We start from the raw sequence: 18,970 nt of genomic DNA on the forward strand, positions 1-18,970 counted from the left end.
ATGGTTCATCTCCCCCTCTGATTTTCCCCCCTTCATTTTCCCATTCCTTCTAATTCCTCCATGCTATTCCTTTATTTTTTTATTAACATATAATGTATTATTAGTCCCAGGGGTACAGGTCTGTGAATCGCCAGGTTTATACATTTCATAGCATTCACTATAGCATATACCTTCCCCAATGTCCATAACCCAACCACCCTCTCCCTACCTACCCCCCCCCTCCAGCAACCCTCAGTTTGTTTTGTGATATTAAGAGTCTCCTATGGTTTGTCTCCCTTCTGATCCCATCTTGTTTCATTTATTTCTTTCCTACCCCTCAAGTCCCCCATGTTGCCTCTCAACTTTCTCATCTTAGGGAGATCATACAATCATTGTCTTTCTCTGATTGACTTATTTTGCTCAGCATAATACCCTCTAGTTCTATCCATGTCATCGGAAATGGCAAGATTTCATTTCTTTTGATGGCTGCATAGTAGTCCATCGTATGTATATGTGTGTGTGTGTGTGTGTGTGTGTGTGTGTGTATCACATCTTCTTTATCTATTCATCTGTTGATATCCATTCATTTATCTTGAAAGAACATCTAGGTTCTTTCCATTGTTCGGCTATTGTGGACATTGCTGCTATAAACATTCAGGTGCCTGTGCCCCTCCGATCACTACTTTTGTATCTTTAGGGTAAATACCCTGTAGTGCGATTTCTGGGTCATAGGGTAGCTCTAGTTTTCCCTTTTTGAAGAATCTCCATGCTATTTTCCAGAGTGGTTGCACCAGCTTGCATTCCCACCAACAGTGTAGGAGGGTTCCCTTTTCTTTGCATGCTCACCAGGATTTGTCATTTCCTGACTTGTTAATTTTAGCCATTCTGACTGGTGTGAGGTGGTATTTCATTATGGTTTTGATTTGTATTTCCCTTATATGGAGTGATGTGGAGCACTTTTTTTTTTTTAAAGATTTCATTTATTTATTTGACAGACAGAGATCATGAGCAGGCAGAGAGGCAGACAGAGAGAGAGGAAGGGAAGCAGGCTCCTCTCTGCTGAGCAGATAGCCCAATGCGGGCCCCGACCCCAGGGTCCTGAGCCGAAGGCAGAGGCTCCAACCCACTGAGCCACCCAGGCACCCCCCCCCCACCATGAATAATATTTGAAAGCATGCACAACATTCTTGTTTCAAGATTTAGAATAATTTAGGATATATATTTGGACAGTACTTAGTGAAGTTAGTAAAGGTCTTCTTTGGGTTCTTGCAGGCACTAAACTTTTCATGAGTCTTTTGTTCTGCACATTTTTTGACTTGATTATTTGTTTTTTGGGTGTGGAGTTTGGGAAGTACCAGCCCTTTATCTGTAGTGTCAGTTGTGAATATCTTCTCCCATTCTGTTGGTTGTCTCTTTGTTTTGTTGACTGTTTCCTTTGCTGTGCAGAAGCTTTTTATCTTGAGGAAGTCCAAAAGTTCATTTTCACTTTTTTTTCCTTTGCTTTTGGAGACATGATCTGAAAGAAGTTGCTGTGGCTGATGTCGAAGAGGTTACTACCTATGGGCTGCTCTAGGATTTTGATGGATTCCTGTCTCACATTGAGGTCTTTCGTCCATTTAGAATTTATCATTGTGTATGGTGTAGGAGAATGGTTGAGTTTGTGAAAAATAGAATACATTTAAAATCTGATGTGTTGCAAAAGGAAGTTACCTGCTATACTGGGACTCTTATTACCAACAAAATTGCTAGTCACAGGTTTTGGTTTTTGTTCCTAGTGCATGAGTGCTCAAATGTTGGACCCTCAAATTGATCTGAATATTGCCAAGAGATTTCATATGGCAACTTGTCCCATGTTCTATACAAACATTTCATTTGATCCCTGTGCTATAAACTAAGATGTTGCTAATGTGTTGAATCTTCTTAAGGTACCATGCATGCATGCTATTATCCTTCCTTTTTAAAGAGAATCTATTTCTACATGCACCCCACCAAAATTTTCAATAGTAACTTCATATTATAGAATTTATGAGAATTCAATTTACAAAGTAGGAATATTTTCTACATTCTAAACCCCTTGTACTTTCCTTAGAGAATTTTAATCTGACTAGTGATTTTGTATAGTAGAAGATATCCTAGAGTTAGATGAATTTTATCAAGCATGAAATACTGCTGTTGGAACTTAGAGTTTTTCTGTGGTCTTTCTAAGCATGAGAAAAATGATAATCAGGTTATATAATATATATATAGAAAATTTTTAAGGAGTCTTTTGCTTGTATAACTTCATGAATTATTTAATGCCTTGGTCTGGCTTTTTAAAAAGATTTTATTTGTTTATATTAGAAAGAGAGTTGGGTTTGAGGTGCGGTGGTTGGGAGAGGGACAAGCCGGCTTGGCACTGAGAGCAGAGCCCTGTGCAGGGCTTGATCTCACAACCCTGAGATCATGGCCTGAGCCAAACCAAGAATCAGAGACTTAACCAACTAAGCCACTCAGGCGTACCCTTCGTCAGGCACTTAAAAAAAAATATTGCTACATGTATGAAACTTAAAAAACTTCAAGATATTACAAAAATACTATGCCATCATTATGTAAGGATTGAACTAAACAAGAAAATTAAGTCATCTATAATCATTCCACTTAGCTATGAAATCCTTAAAAGAACCATGTACACTCAGTGATCCTTATTTCCCTCCCATTCACTATTGAATTATCACTAGTAATTTTCACTCCCATTACTCCAGAATTGATTTTTCAAAGGTTACCACTGATTTTCATTTTAATAAATCTAGACATAATTTCTTAGATCTCATTTTATTTAACCTATCAGCAATCTTTGACCCATTGGAAAACTCTCTTCTCCAAAATTCTGTCTTCATTTAGCTTTCAGAATATCACTCACTCACCTGGTTTCCCCCCTGCCTTTCTAGTCTGTACATCTCTGCCCGATTTGCTTCTTTCTCTTCATTCTCCACGTCTTCCACATTGAAGTCTTCCAGGAATCAGTCCTTGATCTTCCTTCTCTTGACTTTTACTATCTTGTATATTCTTGTATATTCTAATGATCCTTAAGGTTGTATCTCCAGCCCACATCTCTCTGTGGAATTCCAGACCTACATCTGAAACTGCCTATTTGATATTTCTTTGGGATAGTTATTGGGTATTGCAAACTTAACATGTCCAAAATTGAACTACTGATATTCTTTCTTATACCTTCCCTTCTTGTCTTTCCCAATTAAGTTAATGACAATTCTTCTAGTTGCTCTGCCAAAAAACTTGGTATCATCTTTGACTCCTGTCTTTTTCTTTTTCATACATGTCCCATCTACTCTGTCAGCAAATCTTGTCAGGTCTTCCTTCAAAATATATCCAGAAGCCAAGCACATCCTCCATGACCAAGCCACTGTCATCTGTTGTCTGTATAAGTGTAATAATTAACTAATTGGTCTTCTTGTTTGTTTGTTCTTTTGCCTTTTCTTTTTCCATTTATTCTAAACACAGTGGATCTTTTAAAACACAAGTCAGATTATGTCTTCCTCTGCTCAAAGCCCAGTTGTCTCCGATTTCACTCAGAGTATGTGCCGAAGTTTTTTCTAACACCTACAAGGCATTGCATGATCTATTCATCTCGGGTCTCTCCCTATTGTTTACCACCTCTCCTTGATCTGAACTCCTATTTTCTGTCCTTTTCACTCTGTTGAGGCACACTGAATGTTTTTCTTTTTTTTTTTTTCTTTTTTGCTCACTATAAACACTTTGAGCATACCTCTCTACTTGCTGTTGACTCTGGAGTGCTTTTCCCATCAATGCTCTCATATGGCTTGCTTGCTACTTGCTCCTTCCTTTTTTTTTTAAAGATTTGCTTAAAAATTAAGGCCTTTCAGGGTGCCTGGGTGACTCAGTGGATTGAATCTCTGCCTTCAGCTCAGGTCATGATGCAGGGGTCCTGGGATGGAGCTCTGCATAGGACTCTCTGCTCAGCAGGGGTGCCTGCTTCCCCCTCTCTCTCTGTCTGTCTCTCTGCCTACTTGTGATCTCTTTCTCTGTCAAATAAATAAATAAAATCTTAAAAAAAATTAAGGCCTTTCTTGGTTATCCTATATTTCAGGAAATATCCTGATTTGTTAGTTATCCTATAGCACATCAAAATTGGATTTCTCTGCTTTAGTTTTTCTCCTCTACTACTGGCTATTTTGCCTGTGTAGTTTATTGTTTATTGTATTTACTTCACTCATGAGTAGGATTAGAGTTTTCTGTTTAACAGTTTTAAAACAATAATTGCTAGCTTTGTTTTTGTTTACAGTGCTCTTAGGGGCTCATGCTCAATTCCCAAATTAATAATCTCTTGTGGGAAATTTAGTCTTTTTGTGCGTTTATGTAGGTATATGCTAATAATATTCTCTTGCATGCATTTAGTCTATGAAAAAGTAATTATAATTTTGTATTAGTAAATCTAGCTTTTATATTAGGATTAAATAGTAAGCTAAAAGTATACAAAAGTTACCAAATCATTTTCTTTAAGAAAATTAACAAGAAATTATTTGTGAGAGAGAAAGTATGAGCAGGAAGGAGGGGCAAAGGGAGAGGGAGAAGCTTAGTGGGGAGCCTGATTTGGGGTTCGATCCCAGGACCTGGAGATCATGACCTGAGCTGAAGGCAGACCTTATCTGACTGAGCCACCCAGGCACCCCCAAATAATTTTATTTTCAAACAAAATTAAGCACATTATTGCTATTTTTGACATCTGAGTATTGTTGAATTTTGTGCAGATTTTTTGAGGTATAATTGACAGATAACTGTGTAAATGTAAGGTATACCTGTATTACTTTAATATACTTTTATATTGTAAAATGCAATAGTGTTAATAGCTCTATCACCTCACATAATTATCATTTCTTTTTTAACAACTCTTTTAGCAACTTCTAAGTATATAGCAGTATTATTAACTGTAACCATCATTCTGTACATTAGATCCTCAGATCTTACTCTTCTTGTAACAGGAAGTTTGTACCCTCTAGCCAATATCTACCCATTTCCCTCAGCTTCCTACCCCTGGCAAACACAAATCCATAAATGTGTTTTGTATTTTTTTCAAGGTTCCATGAGTAAGTCAGATCATAGGGTATTTATCTTTTTGCGTGACTTCCTTCACTTAACTTAATTCCCTCAAGGTTCATTCATGTTGTTGCAGATGGCAGGGTTTCCCTCTTTTTTTTTTTTTGTGGCTAAAAATATTCCATTGTAAGTGTATACCACATTTTTAAATCAGTGGATCCACTGATGGGCACATAGGTCGTTTCCGTGTCTTGGCTGTTGTAAATAATGCTGCAGTAAATGTAGAGGGACAGATACCTCTTTGAGATACTGATTCATTTCTGTCAGAATGTTCCCAGAAATGGGATTACTGGATATTCTGATAGTTCTATTTTTTTGTTTGTTGAGGAACCTCCACACTGTTTTGCACAGTGGCTGTACCAGTGTACAGTCCTGTAACAGTGTGTAAGGATTCCCTTTTCTGTACATCTTTGCCAGTGGTGTCTCTTCCCTTTTTGATGTAAGCCATTTTAACAGGTGTGAAGTGATAGATCATTATGGTTTTGATATGCATTTCCCTGATGAATAGTGATGTCGAGCCCATTTTTTGGTCCTGTTGGCCATTTGAATATCTTCTGAGGAAAGCTGTCTATTAAGATGCCTTGCCCAGTTCTTAATTGAATTGTGTTTTTTTTCTGTCGAATTGTATGAATTTTTTATATACTTTACATATTAACCTTTTTTTCAGATAGTGTGGTTTACATATATTTTCATCCATTCTGTAGGTTGCTTGTTCATTATGTTACTTGTTTCTGCTTTGTTTTTTAGATTTTATTTAAATTCAACTTAGTTAACATATATTGTATTATTAGTTTCAGGGGTAGACTTTAGTGATTCATCACTTGCATGTAACACCCAGTGCTCCTCACAAGTGATGAGCCCACCACACAGTTAGACCATCTTCTAATGCCCACCACACATTTAGACCATCTTCCTGCCCACCTCCCCTCCAGCAGCTCTGTTTCTTTTCTCTAGTTAAGAGTCCCTTACGGTTTACTTCCATCACTGTTTTTATCTTATTTTTTCCTTTCCTTCCCCTATATATTCAATGTAAATGGAACTAGAGTGTTGCTCGTTTCTTTTGCCATGCAGAAACATTGCTTGTTCCACTGTTTTTGCTTTTGTTGGTTGTACTTTTGATTTCACATGCAAAATCATTGCCAACATCAATGTTGGCAATATCAGGGAGATTTCCCCCTGTTTTCTTGTAGGAGTTTTATGGTTTAAGGTTATATATTTAAGTTTTGGTTAATTTTTGTGAGTGGTGTAAGTTAGGGGTCCGGTTTCATTCTCTGCATTTGAATATCCAATTTTCTCAGGACCATTTATTGAAGAGATTATCTTTTCTTCCTTGAGTGTGCTCAGCTCCCTCATCAAATTTTAGTTGACTACATTCATGGGTTTATTGTCCAGTTCTTGATTCTTTTTCTTTGGGTTTTGTGGTTTTTTTTTTTTAATGAAAGGTCATCCTATTTTGATTTTTATACCTTTGTAACAGTTTGAAAACAGGAAGTGTGATGCTTCCAGCTTTATTCTTTCCCAGGAATGATTTGCTTATTTGGGGTGCTTTTTGTTCTATATAAATTTAAGGATTCTTTTTCCTATTTCTCTGAAAAATGTCTCTGGAATTTTGACAAGGATTGCCTTGAATCTACAGATAGCTTTGAGTCATGTGGTTATTTAATGTTGATTTTTCTAAGCTATAAATAATGAGTTATCTTCCTATTTGTGTCTGATGTTTCTTTGATCAAAGTCTCATAGTTTTTAGTGTACATATCTTTCACCTCGTTGGTTAAGTTTATTCCTAAGTATTTTGTTCTTTTTGATGCTTTTGTGAATGGTAGTTTTAAATTTCTTTTTCAGATTTTTTGGGTTAATGTATAGAAATGTAATGGATTTGTATATGTGGATATTGCATCCTTCATCTTTGCTAGTTCCATCTTTGCTAGTGGTATCTTCAGGATTTTCTATATGTAAGATCAGATCCTCTGCAGACAAAGACAATTTGATTTCTTCTTTTCTGATCTGGATGCCTTTCATTTATTTATCTAGTCTGATGTTGAATACAAGTGGTAAGGTGAGTGCCTTTGTCTTATTCTTGAACTTAGAGGAAAAACTTTCAGTGTTTTGCCACTGAGTATGATGTTAGCTGTGGGTTTTTCCTATGTGGTCTTAATTATGTTCAGGTATGATACTTTGGTACCCACTTTATTGAGAGTGTTTATCATGAAAAGATGTTGAATTTTGTCAAATGCTTTTTCTGCATATATTGAGATGATCATGTAATTTTTTTCATTCTGTTAATGTGTATCAAACTTACTGATTTGATTTGATTGATTTCTATAGGATAATTTTGCTCAGTAAAGTATTCTTGGTTGGCAGTTCTTTTCTCTCAGCATTTTTTTCAAGATTTTATTTATTTGACACAGAGAGAGGGATCACAAGTAGGCAGAACATCAGGCTGAAGAGAGGGGGAAGCAGGCTCCCCCCATGCAGACAGCCCGATGTGGGGCTCAATCCCAGGACCCAGAGATCATGACCTGAGCTGAAGGTGGAGGCCCAGCCCATTGAGCCACCCAGGCGCCCCTCTCTCAGCATTTTGAATATATAATCCTATTCTTCTCCTGGCATATAAGGTTTCTGCTGAGAAACTGCTAATAGCCTTATGAGGGTTCACTCGTAGGTGACAAGCTTCTTTTCTCTTGCTGCTTTTATGATTCTCTCTTTATTTTGATTTTTGATGGTTTTATTATAATGTGTTTTGGAGAAAATCTCTTTAATTAGTTTTTTTGATGACTGAGCTCCATAAACTTGGATTCCAAATGTTTCCCCAGGTTTGAGAGTTCTCACCCATGACTTCTTTAAGCTTTATGTCTTTTTCTCCCTTTTGCTCCTTCTGGAACTGCAGTAATTTACATGTTGTTTCTTTTAGTGGTATCCCAAAATCACATAGGCTTTTCTCATTCTTTTCTTTCTTTTTTCTTTGTTCTCCACTGATTGGATAATTTGAAAGTTGTAAAATTTGAAAACTTTAAATTCACAAGATTTTTTTTGATCCATTTTCCTCTCAGTGATTTCTTTTTTCTCTCTCTCTCTTTTTAAAAAGATTTTATTTTTATTTATTTGACAGAGAAAGAAAGATCACACATAGGCAGAGAAGCAGGCAGAGAGAGAGTGGGAAGCAGGATCCCTGCAGGGAGCCTGATGCCAGGCTGGATCCAAGAACCCTGAAATCATGACGGGAGCTGAAGGCAGACGCTTAACCGATTGAGCTACCCAGGCACCCCTTGTCAGTGATTTCTATTGCTTTTTTCCATTTCATTCACTATATTATTCAGCTCCAGAAATTTTTAGTTATTTTTTTAACTATTTCCAGCTCTTTTAAAAAATACATGTTTTATTTATTTATTGAGAAAGAAAGTGAAAGAGATCAGGTTGGGGGTGGGATAGAGAGAGGGAGAGAGAATGTCAAGCAGACCTGGGGCTCAATCCCATAATCCTGAGGTCATGACCTGAGCTAAAACCAAGAGTCAGACACCTAACTGACTGAGCACCCAGGTGCCCTTCCTACTCTTTATTAAACTTCTCATTTCGTTCTTCTAGTATTTTTCTCATCTTATTGAACTGGCTTTTTTTGTTTTTTAAGATTTTATTTGTTTGTTTATTTATTTATTTTAGAGAGAGCATGTGTGTGAGCCGGGTGAGTGGGAGAAGGAGAGGGACATGCAGACTGCACCTAGCACAAGTCCGATGCAGGGGTGGATCTCATGACCTTGCGGCCATGACCTGAAACAGAATCAAAGGTCAGGCGCTTATCAGACTGAGCCACCCAGGCACTCCTGAATTGGCTTTTTGTGTTTTCTTGTAGCTCACTGAGTTTACTTAAAACTGCTATTTTGAATTCTTTTTTGGATAAACTACTGATCTTCATGTGTTTGAGATCAATTATTGGAAGATTATTGTGATCATTTTGTGGTATCATATTTCCTTGACTTTTTATATTCTTTGAAGTTTTACATTGCTGTCTTTGCATTTGAAGTAGTCTTTAATGACTACCTTTCCAGTGTATCCAAACCTGTTTTGCTTTGTTTTTGCTCTAGTGGTGTGCTGGAACTTTACTGTAAGAAATCTAGTTTTCCAAAAAGGCTCTCTCTTCAATGGGTGATTATCTAAGTGTGTTCCAAGGGCTCCCAGATGTGGTTGAGAGGAAGGGGCTGGAGCCAGTCTGTGGGCTATTGCTGGCTCTGTAGCTGGGACTGTAGTGAGTTTGTCTGTTATCTGATGCATGGGTAGGCAAGAGTTTTCCTAGGTTCCTTGGTTTATGATGCTTGGTTCCACAGCTCCTACAAAGAGGTCCACAGCTATTTTGTTGCCACAAAGACATTGTATTGTAATTGTATATTTATCAATCTTTGAAGCAAGGGATGTGTATTTGTTTATATATGGTTGGACTTCATAACTGTTCTGTGAACTAATAAATGAATTGAGATGGCTAGCAGAATTTTACAAAAAACTGGTTTTTTATTCTTTACCAGTAAAATTATTAGAAAACATCAGTTTATTAAATCTTTTAAAAATATTTTAAAGGATTTTTTAAAATTTAATTTTTTCTCAGTGCTCCAATATTTATTTTTTATGGACCACACCCAGCACTCCCTGCAATTTGTGCCCTCCTTAATACCCACCACCAGGCTCAACCAACCCCCCACCCCAACCCCTCCAAAACCCTCAGTTTTTTTCTCAGAGTCCACCACTCTCATGGTTTGTCTCCCCCTCCAATTCCCTCCAACTCACTTTTCCTCTCTATCTCCCAATGTGCTCCATGTTATTACTTGCTCCACAAATAAGTGAAACCATATGATAATCGGCTCTGTCTGCATGACCTATTTCACTCAGCATGATCTCCTCCAGTCCCATCCATGTTGATACAAAAGTTGGGTATTCACCCTTTCTGATGGAGGCATAATATTCCATTGTATATATGGACCATATCTTCTTTATCCATTTGTCTGTTGAAGGGCATCTTGGCTTTTTGCACAGTTTGGGGATTGTGACCATTGCTGCTATGAACATTGAGGTACAGATGGCTCTTCTTTTCACTACATCTGTATCTTTGGTGTAAATCCCAGTAGTGCAATTACAGGGTCATAGGGAAGCTCTATTTTTAATTTCTTAAGGAATCTCTGCACTGTTCTCCAAAGTGGCTGTACCAACTTGCATTCCCACCAATAGTGTAAGAGGGTTCCCCTTTCTCCACATCTTCTCCAACACTTGTTGTTTACTGTATTGTTGATTTTGGCCATTCTAACTGGTGTAAGGTAGTATCTCAATGTGGTTTTGGTTTGAATCTCCCTGATGGCTAGTGAAGATGACCATTTTTTCATGTGTCCATTAGCCATTTGTATGTCTTCTTTGAAGAAGTGTCTGTTCATGTCTCTGCCCATTTTTTGATGTGATTTTCTGTTTGTTTGTGTGTTAAGTTTGAGGAGTTCTTTATTAGGTCTTGGATATCAGCCTTCTGTCCGTAGTGTCATTTGCAAATATTTTCTCCTATTCCATGGGTTGTATCTTTGTTTTGTTGATTGTTTCATTTGTTGAAACTTTTTTTTCTTGAGGAGGTCCCAAAAAGTTCATTTTCACTTTTGTTTCCTTTGCCTTTGGAGACATGTCTTAAAAGAAGCTGCTGTGGCCTATGTCGAAGAGATTACTGCCTATGTTCTCCCCTAGGATTTTGATAGATTCCTGCCTCACATTGAGGTCTTTGATCCATTTCAAGTTTATCTTTGTGTATGGTATAAGATAAATGTCGAGCATTTATTTAAGAGAGAGGGATAGAGAGTAAGAGAGAGCATAAGAGGGGAGAAGGCCACTGAGCCAAAGGCAGTGGCTTAACCAACTGAGCCACCCAGGCTCCCCAAAACATTAGCTTTTGTTTTTTTATAGATTTTATTTGTTTGACAGAGAGAGAGAGTGAGAGAGATCACAAGTAGGCAGAGAGAGAGGAAGGGAAGCAGGCTCCCTGCTGAGCAGAGAGCCCAATGCAGGACTTGATCCCAGGACCCTGGGGTCATGACCTGAGCTGAAGGCAGAGGCTTTAACCCACTGAGTCACCCAGGCACCCCCATTCCTTGATAATTTTAGATATTCAGTGCCTTTGACAGTATCATGAATGGTTATGGATTTATTAGGGACTTTGAATTATCTGGTTATATTTACTTAACATTTCTTTAGATTCTGGGGGAAGGGGGAAGATTTTATTTATCAATCTATCATAGATTATTACTTTTGGTTTATAAAGTTCTAAATTACAAAAGCCGAAGATTCCTCTACCAACAGTGTCATTGACACATATATAGTATACTCAATAAGTGTCTGTTTGCGAGTAAACAGTTGAATGAATAAATGAATGCCCATTGTTCAGCTTCTGTAGAAGAAGCAAATCTTGAGTTGTTTGAAAGTAGATTTTCAATATTGCCTACATATGTAGTCTTTTTATTTAAAAAATGGTTAAGATTTATGAATTATTATTACAATTATAGCTAAAATTGGAATACTAATGGATTCATTTGCTATCCGATTACTTAAAAACACTTAAATATTACTTTCACCATATGCTGTAAAACACGTGTTTTGAAGGCACATTTCCTGGATTTGAATTCTGGGTCTACCCCTGACCACCTGTACTAGCTTTGGGAAGTTACATTTTTCTGTGCCTCATTTTCTTCCTGTGTAAAATACCTAATATAATTACCTATGTTTTGTAAGATTGTTGTGAGGCTTAAAATAGCTTTAAAACATGTGAAGTTTTCATAAAAATGCATAGTACTTACACAATAGATCCTCAAAACACTAATATCATGATTATTTAAAAAGGGTTTCTTCCATATCAGAACTTAACTTGAAGTTTCCAAATAGTTTTTAGAACCAGTAAAAGCTTGATTTATTGAAAATGACAACAAAAATGTGGTATATTTCTTTGTATCAAATAATGCAAGTAATGTCATGATTTTCCTTTGCTCAGTTTGATCTGAATTTAGTGCTTTGTTAACATTATTAATAATATAGTTTAGATATGATTTAGATATTCCTTATATTTAAGTATTTAATATTTGACTGGAAAGAATTGTGTTTTTTTTTTTTAGATCTTCAAAGAAAACGTCTAGTGTCAAGGAAGAGGTAAATATATATATAGAAAATTTTTTATTAATTTTTAAATTTTTATTTTATTATGTTATTTTGATAAATAATGTTTATCAGGAATATTATTCCATGATAAAAGATTACTTTAGGAAAGGTATAGTGAAAAAAGAGAAAATCTGCCTTTGTTGTACAGACATATACTTTGAAAAAGTTGTTCAGAAACACTAGCTATTGATAAAGGTTGTTTTGATAAAAATCAGTCCTTTTGAAAGTACCTTTTTTTTTGCTCCTATAAAGAGATATGTGTATTTATCATCTCTCTACACTCCGTATATTTTATCAATATTCAGGGAACATTTTGAAGTAGTATTATTTATTTGTAGGTCAAAAAAACAATTGATTCTAAGGATGACTTCAATGACTTAACTTTGTCATCTGAAACAATTTCGGAGGATTTCCACATGCCTGACTGTCATCATATGGCTTGCATGTTGCTAACTGAACAGCATGGTATGTATTGTAAAAGTAAGACCATTGTGTAAATATGAAGCCTTTGTATGTACATTACTATAGTAATATGTGCACTTCTTGTCTAGTGCTGTACCATACAACACTGATGTGTTATAGAGCTACTCATCTCAGAAATACATTTTATATGAAAATAGAGAAATGTTGAATACTCTTAGCAAACAGCCGTAATTTCCACTATACTTTTCATCATGGGAATGGCACACCTGATGTGTGTTAACTCTCCTCTTCTGTGCCTTCACCCAAGGTCAGGTTACCACTATATTTGTCCTAGAATACTGAAACAATCTCGGGACTGTTTTCCTTGTGATTCCACCTCCCAGAATCTTGGTCTACTCTGCAACCATAGTTACCATATATTTTTAAAAAATTTATATTTCATCACGTGACCCCCTTGCTTAAAGCTTAGCTATTACTCTCATCGTTCTGGGATGAAAGACCACAGTTCTCAGCCTCATCTTGGATTGTTTCATATCCTTCTGTCCATATCTCAGCCACTGTTTTAGATATTTTTCCTTACAATAGAGCTTTTTTCCCCTCAACAGCTTAAGTTAGGACAACTGCACATGTATAAAGTGTATAATTTGATAGTTTTGACATATGTATATGCATATGAAACCATAACTGTAATTCAGGAAGGTAAATAACCCTTAAGTCTCGTGTCTCTTTGTAATCCCTCGTTATGAAACTGCCGAATGGTTTTCTAAAGTAAATTGCACCATTTTCAATTCCCACCAGCAATGTCTGAGAGTTCTGATTTCTCCATGTATATTCATGAACACTTAGTATTGTCAGTTTTTTAAATCTCAGATGTTCTGATGGGACTGTAGTATATGTATCGTTATGGTTTTAATATACATTTCCCTAATAACTTATAATGTTGAGCATATATTTGTGGGCTTATTTGCCATCTGTATATCTTCTTTGAACTGTCCAAATCCTTTGTCATTTTAAAAATTGGGTTTTCTTACCTGTTGAGTTTTGAGAATTCTTTGTATATTCTAGATATAGTTCCTTTATCACCTGTATTTTTTTTTGCAGAGATTTTCTCTCAGTCTATGACTTTTCATTCTCTCAGCAATATCTTTTTAAGAGCAATTTTTCTTTTTTGATAAAGTCCAGTTTATACCTTTGTTATTTTATGAATTTTTGCTTTTGGTGTTCCTATATGAGAAATATTTGCCTAGCACAAGGTCAAAGGTTTTCTCTCTGCTTTCTTTTAGAAGTTTTTCAGTTGAATAACAAAGTTTTATAGTTTTAGGTCTTACATTTCGATCTGTGATCCATGAGATCCAGTTTGTATTCTTTTTTTTTTTTTTTAAGATTCTATTTGTTTATTTATTTATTTATTTGACATAGAAAGCATGAGCAGGGGGAATGGCAGGCTGAGGGAGATGGAGAAACAGTCTCCCAGCTGAGCAGAGGGCTGGACATGGGGCTTGATCCCAGGACCCGTGAATCATGACCTGAGCTGAAGGCAGCCACTTAACTGACTGAGCCATGCAAGGACCCCCATTTTGAATTCTTTTTTATTTGTGATACAGGGTATGGGTCCAGGTTTATTCTTGAACTTAGTAAGTTTACTTATTAGTTTTAGTAGCTTTTAAAAAAATTCTGTCAGATTTTTCTACATAACCAAAGTTTATCAAACTTTTTTTAAACTACTATTTTACTAATTTCTTAAGGTGGAGCCAAAGGTCATCAGTTTGAGGCTTTTCTTCTTTTTTAGTACATACATTCAGTGCTATAAATGTTCATGTGAGTGCTGCTACTGCAAGATTCCAGAAATTCTTATGTGTTATATGTTCATTTCCATTCAGTTCAGAATATTTTCTAATTTCTTTTTTCTTTACTTCTTTGACCCAGGGGTTATTTAAAATTTTATTTATTTGAGAGAGAGAGAGAGAGAGAGCATGATTGGGAGGGGGGAAGAAGACTCCCCTCTAAGCAGGGATCCCAGAGTGGGGATTGATCCCAGGACCCTGAGATCATGACCTGAGCCGAAGGTAGACACTTAACTGACTGAGCCACCCAGGCGCCCTGACCCAGGGTTTATTTAGATGTGTGTTAATTAGTTTGCAAATATTTGAGTATTCTCCAGAGATATTTTTATTCTTGATTTCTAATTTGATTTCTTTGTGGTCATAAAACACACTCTTATGACTTCAGTTCTTTTGACTTACTTCTCCTATTATAATTTATTTTATGATCCAGAATATCATCTCTTTCGGTAAGTGTTCCATGGATGCTTGAGAAGAACAGTGGTGGTCAAGTCTACTATGTCCTTGCTGATTTTCTGCCTACTGAAATCTCAGACTATAATTGTGAATTTGCTTGTTCCTCTGAAGTTCTGTCAATTTTACTTTATGTATTTTGAACCTGTTAATAAATGCATAAACATTTAGGTTTATTATGCTTCCTTTAGTTGACTGTTTTATCATTATTAAATGAACTTATTTACTGCTGCTAATGTTTTTTGTTTTGAAAACTATTTTGTGTGGTATTAATGTAACCGCTCATGCTCAGCTTTCTTTTGCCCAGTGTTAGTGTGGTCTGTCATGTTTCTGGCCTCTTAACACATTTTTAGTTTTTACATTTAAAATGCATTTTTTAATAGGTGGCAGATAGCTGGGTCTTCCTTTTTTATCCATTTTGATGTCTGCCATTTCATTGAGGCTTTTAGACCATTTTCATTTAATGTGATTATTGATGTAGTCGATTTGAATCTGTCATCATGTTGTTTGACTTCAATTTGTCCTTTCCGTTCTTCATTGCATTCTCTTCTTTTCTGATTTCTTTCAGATTGAGCAAGTAATTTTTATGATTTAGTTTTATTTATGTGTGTGTGTGTGTATGTATGTATTTTTCTTACTAGCTGTAACTCTGTAGTTTTGCTATTTTGATGATTAGAGCCTAAAGTATATGACCTAAGCATCATAGTCCTCCATCTAGTAATGTTATAACAGATCATATGTCGTTTAAGAAAATTATAAAGGTTTACTTCCTTTTCTTCACTCCTAGCCAGATCCTTCTAGATCTGTGGGTTTGTAGTTTTCATTAAGTTTAGAAAGGTTTTGGCCATTTTTTCTTTTCTTTTTTTAAAAAAGATTGTATTCATTTATTTGAGAGAGAGAAGGAGAAAGAGAGAGTTCACGAGCCAGGGAGGAGTGGCAGAAGGAGGGGGAGAATCAGACTCCCCTCTAATCAGGGAGTCTAACACCGGGCTTGATCCTAGGACCCTGAGATCATGAGATCATGACCTGAGCTGAAGGTGGACACCCACTGACGAATCCACTTAGATGCCTCCATCGTTTTTTCTTCAAATATTTTTTCTTGTTCCTTTCCTCTACCTCTTTGGGGAACTGTATATTAGTTACTCTAAGTTTCTCACAGTTTTCCGATGTCAAATTTCAGTCTTTTATTTTGAGCTGTCTAATATGTGTTTATTACAATCCAGTGTGTTTTTCATGTCTGACATAATTTACATCTCTGTAAGTGCTATTTGGTTTTTCAAAAATTAGCTTCTATGCCTCCACTTACCTTTTTATGCTTTCTTTGGAGTTACAGCTCAGTTAATGACAAACAGTTTGATCCTTTCCCATTCTGCTTTTATGAATTGTTAGGTGAATCCAGAGTAGTGTTCAGCCTAGAGCTCATAATTCCCCACTGCTGAGGCACGACCTACTTAACTCTACTCATTGTGCTGCGGGTTATGAGTTTTTCCAGCATGGCTAATGGGGATAGATACTGCCCCTGGTGCTATGTGAGCTCCAGGAAGGGTTTCCTCTGCTCTTTCTAGATGGATCTTTCCCGCGGTCGCAGGAGATTTCCTTACGGGCATGCATTGGTTATTACTCTTCTGATCTCCAGGGTTCTTTCTTTGTTCTGCTTTCTCCTCACCAGGGCTTTGACCTCTGATCTCATCTGTCTTAGTTTCCTCAGACTCAGTTTCATCACCTCAACTCAGGGAGTCTGGTGGAGTTTGTCCGTTTTTTCACCTGTGTCATGGCCTGGAAATTGTCCCAAGGCAGTGAGCTCAGGTATGTGTTAGGCTAACTTCCTATGTTTTCAGGGATCATTGTCCTTCATTGCCTGAATTCCTTTGAAAATGATTTTAAAGTGTATTTTACCTGTTTTTGTTTGGCTTTTTTCAGGTAGGAAGATAAATCAGTACCTGTTATTCCATCATGGCCAGAAGCAGATTGCAATAGAACTTTGGCACATGCTGTAGACTGTCTTTAATGCTCTCCTTCCTCGTTTGCTCACATGCTTCCTGCTCCTCCTTCATTTCTCAGAATAGTTCCTCAGGGAAATCTTCCCTTCTTACCATAGATCAAGTTATGTTATGTGGTCATAGAACTCTTTTATTATAGGAACTATCTGAATTTATAATTGTGTTCTCCTTCACTAGACTTTAAGCTAAATAAAAGCCAGAGATCTGCAGAGCTTAGTGTAATATGTTTTGCTTTTTAAAAAATTTTATTAATTTAAGAGACAGAGTGCATAAGCAGGGGGAGGGGCATGGACAGGGGGAGAAGCAGACTCTCCACTGAGTGGAGAGCCCAATGTAGAGCTTGATCCCAGGACCCTGGGATTATGACCTGAGTTGAAGGCAGATGCTTAACCAACTGAGACACCCAGGCATCCCAGTAATATATTTGATATTGAAATCATTCAATATATATTTGTTTAATGTATGAATGAGTGAATGTGAAAGCATACAGTCTTTTATATGCAAAAAGTACTCATATATTTTATTTAATTTTCTTTTTTTATATTTAATTAATTTATTTGAGAACGAACATGACTGGGGGTGTGGGAAAGAACAGAGCAGGAGGGAGGAAGGGTGGATAGAATCTCAAGCAGACTCTGTGCTGAGTGGAGCCCAATGCAGGGCTCGATACGACGACTCTGGGATTATGTATGACCTGAGCTGAAACCAAGAGTCAGATGCTTAACCAGCTGAGCCACCCAGGTGCCCTATATATTTTATTTGTTTTTGTTTTTTCTCTGATGTAGATTCTGTCAGTTTATTGAAAACCCAGAATGTGGTTCTTTCATATGAAAGACTAATAAAATTTAAAAAAGATCAATGTGAACAACTTAAAAGAAAAAATAAAAAAATGGAAAATATGGCTAAGGGACTACAAAAGAATCTATCAAAGACAAAAGAAATCATATCTAAGTTGGAGCTTCAAAAAATAAAATGGGAGGATGAACTCTGCAGTTTGAGGTATGATATCTTGGTTTTAAGGAAATACTTGTACTATTTACCTTGTGTGGTTTTTTTTTTTTTAATAGGCTCACACAAAATATATGTAGGGCTTGAAGTCAAGAGTGATACCAAGAGTCACATGTTCTACCAGTTGAGCCAACGAGGCACCCCTTGAATTATTTTATCTACAGATGCATAGATGTTTTGAAATTGCTAACTTACCTTGGATTTTATAGGGAAGAAAACTTCTTTAGTATTGTGAAGTATGAGATTCTTCAAAATAATATAGCAAGTTCTTAATAGTGAATACTTTTAATAATTTAATGAATATTCCAAATCATAATCTTAATGACCATATAGAAACCCATTATGTGGAAACCTCATTATTTACCAAATTGAATTTTGGGTTTTTTACCCCCATTTTTCTATACTTTAATTAATGCTGTAAGGAATGTTTTTTATATAAATCTGTTTCTACATTTCTGGTTACTCGGAATAAATTCTTAAATGTAGTGTTGTTAAAGTATAAAAATTTTTAAAGAACATCTTTGATCCTATTTTTAAAATGTTGTCACGAAATTTTATATTAATTTATATGTCCATCAACAGAATAGAAAATGGCCATTTTTCTCAAGACAGAAAAAAATTTAAAAACTAGTTTTAAACATATGTGTGATTAAAAGGTGAAATAGAAAATGATTACTGCTAAGTTTTTCAGCATCTCTCTTATATGTTGATGAAAGTAATTCAAAAGTCTATGCTGCAAGCACATATTACTCTTTATTATTTACTTAATATAGATCCTGTGTTGTTATAAAAAGAGTTTTCAAATGATTTATTAAATGGATAATAGGGGAAACCAATAATACATTATATGTTATGCTGAGTGAAATAAGTCAAGCAGAGAGAGTCAGTTATCATATGGTTTCACTTATTTGTGGAGCATAACAAATAGCATGGAGGACATGGGGAGATAGGAGAAGGGAGTTGGGGGAAATTGGAAGGGGAGGTGAACCA

The sequence above is a fragment of the Mustela nivalis genome, assembly GCF_964662115.1.
Source record: "Mustela nivalis genome assembly, contig: HAP1_SCAFFOLD_1953, whole genome shotgun sequence".
Taxonomy (NCBI): Eukaryota; Metazoa; Chordata; class Mammalia; order Carnivora; family Mustelidae; genus Mustela; species Mustela nivalis.